General features: G+C 41.0%; 1 non-coding gene across 1 annotated transcript; it reads right to left on the minus strand.

Moving 5' to 3' along the window:
- Positions 1-1,645: 1,645 nt before the first annotated feature.
- On the minus strand, positions 1,646-1,749 carry LOC112787600 (small nucleolar RNA R71). Its single transcript, XR_003195005.1, has one exon. It is a non-coding gene; the product is annotated as a small nucleolar RNA R71 (small nucleolar RNA).
- Positions 1,750-9,631: the final 7,882 nt, after the last annotated feature.

Below are 9,631 nucleotides of genomic sequence, written 5' to 3' on the forward strand. Positions count from 1 at the left end.
TCTATCTTTTCTCTTGATTTTACTTGAAAGCTTTTGATCTTCATCCAATTGGATAGTTATGTTGGAAAAGAAGCTATTCAAACTTGGATCTCTTCTGAACCTTGAAAGAGGAATGAAGAGATCATGCTAGAAATGCTTTCTCATGCTGGACCAAATTGGGTTTGGATGGATATGTGACTATAATCCTCTCAACACTTGATTTGGAAAGTGCATGTGGTATAATCAGTGACCATACTTCATCTCTTCTCATGAGAAATTGACCAAGAAATTGGTTATTCATCAAGATTTGAGAGATTGAATTACAAGAAATTGTAATTTGATCACTTAAGATTGCCAAGGAGATCAATGAGTGCATTGATTGAGGAAGAGATGAAAATGAAATTGATCCGGAGAATGCAACATCTCCTGAGCCCAATGAACCCCCCATTTCTGATCTTACCCATTCTCTTTAATTTCTGTCATTTACTTTTATAAGCAATTTCTCCATTCTCATTTAAGATTCTGCAATTTAATTTCCGTCATCTACATTCAACTCTTATTTCTAGCATTTACTTTTCTATTATTTACTTTCGCGCCATTTAATTTTCTGCAAATTCTCAACTCAAATTCTGATTTGCTCAACTAGAACATTCCTCTAATTAAAGTTGCTTGATCAATCAATCCCTGTGGGATTCGACCTCACTCTATTGTGAGTTTTTACTTGACGACAAATTCGGTACACTTGCCGAAGGAAATTTGTTATGAGATAAATTTTCCGTGCATCAAGTTTATGGCGCCGTTGCCGGGGATTGATTGTGCATCAACAATGATTAAATTGGAGGATAACTAGATTGTGCATTTTATTTTTGTTTGATTTAATTTTCTGTTTGAGTCATTTACTTTCTGCTTTAGTTAATTTTTTTTCCTTCGCCTACTTTTTCTTTGTTATGTACCATTCATTTCCCTAACCCACTAACTATTTGATATATTGCATCACTCACACTAACAGTAATTCTGACAGATATACTTTCTGCACCTATTCTCTTTGCTTGTACTTGTTGGTTGTATGACAGGGAGAAGAAGCGGGGCTTCAACTTCCTTTGATTCTGAACCTGAGAGAACCTTCCTTAGACTAAGGAGGGAGGCAAGAGAAAAACGTGTAGTTGGTACTGAAGAAGAGGAGGAACACTTTGAGGAATACTTTGAACCAAACATGGAAGAAAACATGGAAAACCATCGTGAAGAAGAAGCTCATAACCATGGCGGAAGAGGACGAGCAAATCATGCTGGGGAGGATAGAAGAGTTTTAGGCTATTACATCAATCCAAACCTAGGAAACTGTGGAAGTAGCATTCAAAAGCCAACCATCTATGCCAACAATTTTGAACTAAAACCACAGCTCATCACCCTTGTTCAGAACAACTGTTTATTCGGAGGAAGTGTCCAAGAAGACCCCAATCAACATCTAACCACCTTCCTGAGAATATGTGACACAGTGAAGTCTAATGGTGTTCATCCTGACGCCTATAGATTGCTCTTATTTCCATTCTCACTCAAGGATAAGGCAGCCAAGTGGCTGGAGTCTTTCCTAAAGGAGAGCTTGACAACTTGGGAAGATGTGGTGAACAAATTCTTAGCAAGATTTTACCCTCCTCAACGAATCAATAGGCTGAGAGCTGAGGTCCAAACTTTCAGGCAACAAGATGGTGAGACTCTATATGAAGCATGGGAGAGGTTTAAAGACCTAACAAGGAGGTGTCCACCTGACATGTTCAATGAATGGGTGCAGCTGCACATTTTCTATGAAGGGCTCTCTTATGAGTCAAAGAAGGCCGTAGACCATTCATCCGGAGGATCTTTGAACAAGAAGAAGACCATTGAGGAGGCCATAGATTTCATTGAAACTGTAGCAGAGAATGACTACTTCTATGCTTCCGAAAGAGGGAACACAAGAGGAGTAATGGAGCTAAACAATGTAGATGCTCTGCTGGCCCAAAACAAGCTCATTACCGAGCAACTGGCTGACCTCACCAAGAAGATGGAGAGGAACCAAGTAGCAGCAATCTCCACTTCATCAACAACCCAAGAAGGAGTGAATGAAGAAGCTGAGGGAAGTCAGGAGCAAGCCAACTACATTGGGAATTCACCTAGGCAAAACCATGATCCATATTCCAAGACCTACAACCCTGGATGGAGAAATCACCCAAACTTTGGGTGGAGAAATCAACAAGACCAAAGCCTTGATCAAAGATGCCCAAATCCCAACAATGCAAGCCACCAACACTTCACATCTAGACCATATCAACACCCCAATAACAACACCTCTCCACATCCACATCAAAACCAAAATAACTTACCTCATCCTTCCACGCCTAATCACGATCTACAATCATTTGATGACAGACTCTCAAGGATTGAGAATCTACTTGAAAGCATAGGCAAAGAGATTCAAGACAGTAAAGCGTTCAGAGAAGAAGTGATCTCCAATATGCAGTATCAGGATGCTGCCATCAAGAAACTTGAGACACAAATTGGCTACTTATTCAAGCAAATTCCTAGCCATAACCTTCGCAGTAATACTAACTCAACCAAAAGGGAGGAGTGTCAGGCTATCACCCTTCGGAGTGGGAAGGAACTGAAGGAAACCCCCCAGAAACCACAAGAAGAGGACTCAAATAAAGAGGAAGAAGAGCAGGACGAAGCTCAAGTTTCGACTTTGAGTTCACAAAAAGGAGAAGGAGTGCTGAAGCCAGACATCCTAAGAGTCCCATACCCTCAGCAATTAAAGAAGAAGGGAGATGACAATCAGTTTTCGAGATTTTTGGAAATCTTTAAGAAACTGCAAATCAACATACCCTTTGCTGAAGCAATAGAACAAATGCCACTCTACGCCAAGTTCTTGAAGGAGCTTATGACTAAGAAGAGAAGCTGGAAGAACAACGAGACTGTGATACTAACCGAAGAATGTAGTGCCATCATTCAGCACAAATTGCCCCAGAAATTGAAGGATCCTGGGAGTTTTCAGATCCCTTGCATTATAGGGGAAATCACAGTGGAGAAAGCTCTTTGTGACTTAGGAGCCAGCATCAACTTAATGTCAGTAGCTATGATGAGAAAGATGAAGATAGAGGAGGATAAACCAACAAAGATGGCCTTACAGTTGGCAGACAGATCGTTCAAGTTCCCTCATGGCGTAGTAGAGGATTTGCTGGTGAAAGTGGGAAACTTCATATTCCCGGCAGACTTCGTAGTGCTGGACATGCAGGAGGAAGCCAAGACCTCTATTATCTTGGGAAGGCCGTTCTTGGCCACTGCTGGAGCTGTCATTGATGTCCAAAAAGGTGATCTCACCCTGAGATTACACAATGAAAAGATGATAATCAATGTGTTCAAGGCCATGAGTTACCCACAAGAACAAATGGGGGAATGTATGAGGTTGGACTCACTTGAAGAGGAGGTGCAGGAGAGTTTTGAAGAAGAAGAGTCTGAAGAACCCGAAAGAATAATAGAAGAAGAGTGCACATCAAGTGAAGAGGTTGCAACAACAGAAATTGGCATACCAGGTGCACCAAAGGAAGAGAACGAAAAGTCAGAAGCACCTAAACTTGAACTCAAAGCACTGCCACCCACTCTCAAATATGCATACTTACAAGAAAATGAAAATTACCCAGTGATCATAAGCTCATGCCTCAGCAAAGATCAAGAGGATGAACTGATCAAAGTACTGCGACAGCACAAGGATGTCATTGGTTGGACACTTGCTGACCTGAAGGGGATAAGTTCGGCCATATGCATGCACAAGATACTGCTGGAAGATGATGCCAAACCATCCATTCAATCCCAAAGAAGGCTGAACCCAATTATGAAGGAAGTGGTACAGAAGGAAGTTATGAAGTTATGGCAAGGGGGTAATTTACCCAATCTCAGACAGCCCCTGGGTTAGCCCCGTGCATGTCGTCCCAAAAAAGGGAGGAATTACCATGGTTCCCAATGAGAAGAACGAACTAATTCTTACAAGGACAGTCACAGGATGGCGGATGTGCATAGACTATAGGAAGCTCAACGAGGTTACACGAAAAGATCAGTTCCCCCTTCCATTCATGGATTAGATGTTGGAAAGACTTGCAGGGCACGCATATTATTGTTTTTTCGACGGTTATTCAGGATATAACCAAATAGTGGTTGATCCCAGAGATCAAGAGAAAACCTCATTCACTTGCCCATATGGAGTGTTTGCCTACAGGCACATGCCATTTGGGCTATGTAATGCACCTGCGACTTTCCAACGCTGCATGCTTTCTATCTTTTCAGATATGATAGAAAAATTCATTGAAGTTTTTATGGATGATTTCTCGGTATTCGGAGATTCCTTCCCTAGTTTCCTACATCACCTCGCCTTGGTATTGAAAAGATGCTAAGAGACCAATTTGGTCTTGAACTGGGAGAAATGTCACTTTATGGTGACAGGAGGAATAGTCCTTGGTCACAAAGTTTCTAACCAAGGCATTGTGGTTGACAGAGCTAAAGTAGAACTTATTGAAAAACTGCCTCCACCCAGTGATGTCAGGGCAATTAGGAGCTTTTTGGGGCATGCTGGTTTTTACAGAAGGTTTATTAAAGATTTTTCAAAGATAGCCAAGCCCTTAATCAATCTCCTTGTATCTGATACACCATTTATCTTTGATGAAACATGCATGTTACCCTTTGAAAATTCGAAAATGAGGTTGTCCTCTGCTCCTATCATTTCCCCACCGGATTGGAATTTACCGTTTGAATTGATGTGTGATGCATCTAATTTTGCAGTTGGGGCAGTGTTAGGACAGAGGAAAGACAACTTAGTCCATGTGATATAATATTCTAGCAAATTCCTTAATGATACTCAAAGAAATTATACCACTACTGAAAAGGAGTTACTAGCAATAGTTTTTACATTTGACAAGTTTAGATCATACCTCATTGGTGCCAAAGTGATTGTTTTTACAGATCACACAGCACTTAAATATTTGTTTGCCAAGCAAGAATCAAAACCAAGACTAATAAGATGGATCTTATTGCTGCAGAAATTCAATATTGAAATCAGAGACAAGAATGGAGTGGAGAACAAGGTAGCAGATCACCTATCCAGGATTCTTCATGATAAAGGTGGAACACCTGATACAAGTGTGAATGAGTTCTTCCCTGATGAGCAGTTGATGATAGTTCACAAAGCACCATGGTTCGCAGACATTGCCAACTTCAAGGCAACTGGGGCATTGCCTCCAGAGATCAATAAACATCAAAAAAGGAAGCTCATGAATGATGCAAAGTACTTTGTCTGGGATGAGCCATATCTATTCAAGAAGTGTTTAGATAGAATCCTTAGAAGATGTGTTTCGGAAGAAAAAGGACGAGAGGTCCTATGGAATTGCCACGGCTCATGTTATGGAGGCCACTTTGGAGGGGATAGAACTGCAGCTAAGGTGTTACAAAGCGGATTCTTTTGGCCCACCCTTTTCAAGGATGCCAAAAAACTAGTAAAGAGCTGCAATGAATGCCAAAGATCTGGAAACTTGCCACAAATTTCATCTTGAAACTGGAATTATTTGATGTGTGGGGAATCGATTTCATGGGACCATTCCCAACCTCATATGCAAACAAGTACATCTTGGTAGCAGTGGATTATGTTTCCAAGTGGGTAGAGGCTATTGCAACCCAACGAATGATAACAGGGTAGTCATGAACTTCCTCAGGAAGAATATCTTTAGCCGGTTTGGAGTCCCACGAGCACTCATCAGTGATGGAGGGAGCCATTTTTGTAACAGACCACTAGAAGCTCTTCTCCTACGATATGGGGTAAAACACAAGGTAGCCACACCTTACCATCCCCAAACAAGTGGACAAACTAAGATATCCAACATAGAGCTAAAGAGGATTCTGGAAAAGACTGTGGGTGCATCAAGAAAGGATTGGTCGAAGAAGCTGGATGATGCTCTTTGGGCATACAGAACAACATTCAAAACACCACTTGGAATGTCCCATATCAACTAGTGTATGGGAAAGCTTGTCATTTACCACTGGAGCTGGAACACAAAGCTCTCTGGGCTATCAAGATACTAAATTTTGACAGCATTGCTGCTGGTGCAAAGAGGATCTTGCAGCTGCAAGAGATGGAGGAATTCAGGTCACAAGCCTATGAAAATACCAAGATGTATAAAGAGAAAGCAAAGAGAAGACATGACCTGCATCTTGCACCCATGAGTTTCGAAAAGGGGCAGCGAGTACTCCTTTACAATTCCAAATTGAGACTATTCCCAGGAAAACTCAAATCAAGGTGGTCCGGACCTTTTTTTGTCACAAAGTTTCACCATATGGACACATCAAAATCATGGATGAAGGTTCAGAGAGGACTTTTACAGTGAACGGACAAAGATTCAAGCATTATCTGGGCAATATGGGGAAAACCCAGAGTAAATTACCATCTCAAGTAAAGGAGGAACCGTTGAGCTAGCGACGATAAAAGAGCGCTCTGTTGGGAGGCAACCCAACCTCAGGTAGTTTCCTTTTCATCTTTATTTCAATAAGGATCACAAGTTGTTTCCCCTGTATTGCGAGGAGCTAAGTTTGGTGCTCCACACCAAACAATTCAAGAGTGAAAGTGTGATTCTAAGTTTGGTGTTCCACCAAAGACATTAGTTAGAATTACACCCCACTCCCAAAACACATTGCTAGCTCCAACCAATCAAGGGAAACCACTTAGATGTAGTTAGACTTTAGTAATAATTGTTTTGTTAACAACAAGATATGAGGTTCTCTGCATATATGCAATGTTTTGTACTGGGCAAGGAACTAAGTTTGGTGTTCACACACCAAATTAAGTTCAAAAGCCACAAGCATACATGCAAGCTAACTATGTCTCAAGTGCTTTGGGAACAAGCAACTTCCAATAACTTTGCAGGAATCTTATGAGGAAATGGTGCACCTTCACCCAAGGAAGTGAAGTAGCAAGGACTAGGATGATGACAAAGAAAGAGGGCAACTAGAAATCATCACCCGAAGGTTGCATTGTTACTTAATTCCATTATACTCAGAATTGTTGAAAATTGGATGTCCGAATGCACTTTTGATTAATAGTTACTCGTAGTTGGAACTTTTTCAGTTCTGTCTCTTAAGTTTTGTGTTGAAGAGGTCTATGCTTGCTGGTCTTTATGTCACTACACCCTTACTTTGTTTGTATGTTTGTCTCTTTAAACCAAATGAAAGAGAATGAGTGTTTTTAAAGACCAGAGAGGAGTTCAAACTATGGAATAAGTTCATGAGTTTATGGTATAGTCATAAGTTAGCTAAGTTGGTTCAACCACAAGGTGGGAGGACAACTATCTGTCATGAATACTATACTTGAGACACACCCCATGAGACTAGCTAAATAAGAAGATCCTAATAAGAAAAAGGGAAAGAACAATCAACGTTGAGGAATAAAAGAAAAAGAGTAAGCAATAAGGCTAGGCACCAATGGTTTTAATCTTGAGGCATGTGTCTGTGGTGCTCCTGTGTGAGGGATCTACTTGGATGAATAAGCTCTTAGGGGTGCCTTATCACTTGGTAACTTGGGTTAACTAACTCGGGATTATCAGCTGAAAGTCCACTATCAAGAGTAACCCTCAATACAGAGCATTTAGTAACCCAAAGAGGTGCTGGACACCAAGGTCTCAAGAAAAGAAAATAAATAAACTATATGCATGTGGTGTGTATGTATGGGGAAGAGACTTGAGCAAGTAAGTCCTTAGGGGTGCCTCAACACCTAGCAACTTGAACCAACTGGTTCGGGAGTGTTGGCTGAAAGCTTATTTTAAAGAGTTGCCCCCTTACAGAGCACTTAGCTTAAGAACAAAAATAAGCCCTGAAATAACAACAAAAGGATCAATGAATAAAAGTCTCATGGGATGCAATCACAGTGAGTATTCTAGGACATGATAAAGGTCTGAAAGCCAGGAATGAACCTAAGTTGCTATGCATGAAACCACCATAAAACCAGGGACATGACTTCCACAAGAATGACTCATTTCTCTTGGCATTCCATTCATCATTCTCTTGTTCCAGTACTTGCTTAGGGACAAGCAAGCTTTAAGTTTGGTGTTGTGATGCCAGTACTTGCATTCCATTCATCATTCTCTTGTTCCAGTACTTGCATGAATTTAATGACAAATTGGATGTTGCATTTCCCATGACTTGGACTAGAACTTTGATGCACTTTATTGCTTGATTTCAGGACAAAGGAAGCAAAGAAGAACCACATTAGTGGCTACATTAGTTACACTAACGTGGAATGGGAGTAACTTGCAAAGTTAATGAGAAAAGTAATTCCCAATAATGCTCTCGAAGCCATCATTGCCCACATTAAGAGTTACGTTAACTAAGTTAACATGAACTCTAACGTGGAAGAAAGGAAATGGAACCAACGTTAGTGACACTTAACATTATCACTAACGTTGGACCAAGCTCATAAGTGGCCACGTTAGTTGCCACGTTAACTTAGTTAACGTGGCCTCTAACGTTAAGAAGTAAAGGGGAAGCAACGTTAGTGACATTCAACTTTGTTACTAATGTTGGCAAGTCACATAAGCCACGTTAACTTCCACGTTAACCTAGATAACGTGGAAGGTAACGTGAGGAGACAAAGTGGTCGACAACGTTAGTGACACCAAACTTGTCACTAATGTGGAAGGAACCCACACAAGCCCAATAAGCCACGTTAACTCCCATGTTAACTTAGTTAACGTGGAAGTTAACGTGAAGAAGGGAGGTGATCGCCAACGTTAGTGACACCCAACATTGTCACTAACGTTGGAATTAGCCCACACAAGCCACTATGAGCCACGTTAACTCCCACGTTAACTTAGTTAACGTGGAAGCTAACGTGGATAAGGGAATGATGAGCCAACGTTAGTGACACTCAGCTTTGTCACTAACGTTGGAGATGGCTAGCATGGCCACGTTAGAAGCCACGTTAACCTAGTTAACGTGGACTCTAACGTGAGAAATAGGGGCTCATTGGAACGTTAGTGACAATAGTTAGTGTCACTAACATTCTCGAAGGTTGGCAAGCCTACGTTAAAAGAGCCACGTTAACTAAGTCCCAGTAACGTGTGCGAAGGGCATAGAGGCAACGTTAGTGGCAACGTTTGTGCCACTAAAGTTGAAGTTAACGTGGCTCTTACTTGGGTGAGGAACGTTAGTGAAAAGGTGATTTCACTAACGTTCTCGAACCCATATTTTCACTGAACGTTAACACCACTAACGTCCTGAGCTAAAGTCTCTGCCCACTTCACACTTTCTCTCTACAAGTAAAGCCAAGCCCAATGAAGAAAGGAACTGCTTCAAACTCAAGATCCAAAGGCCCAGACCCAAGACTTGAAGAGCCAACTAGAAGAACAGAAGAGTAGTATATATAGGAGTAGCTTTGATTAAATTGGGAGTTGGAAATTATAGGGAGCCTCTTGGCATAGAACTACTCTCTGTATTTTACTTTCTCTGCATTTCTAGTTTCATCATGTATTCTCCATCTTTGTTTTCATTTTCCAGAGCTATGAACAACTAAACCCCTTTCATTGGGTTAGGGAGCTCTGTTGTAATTTGATGGATCAATACTAGTTTTCATTATTTCTTCTATCTTCTT

Source organism: Arachis hypogaea, chromosome 20 (genome assembly GCF_003086295.3).
Source record: "Arachis hypogaea cultivar Tifrunner chromosome 20, arahy.Tifrunner.gnm2.J5K5, whole genome shotgun sequence".
Classification (NCBI taxonomy): Eukaryota; Viridiplantae; Streptophyta; class Magnoliopsida; order Fabales; family Fabaceae; genus Arachis; species Arachis hypogaea.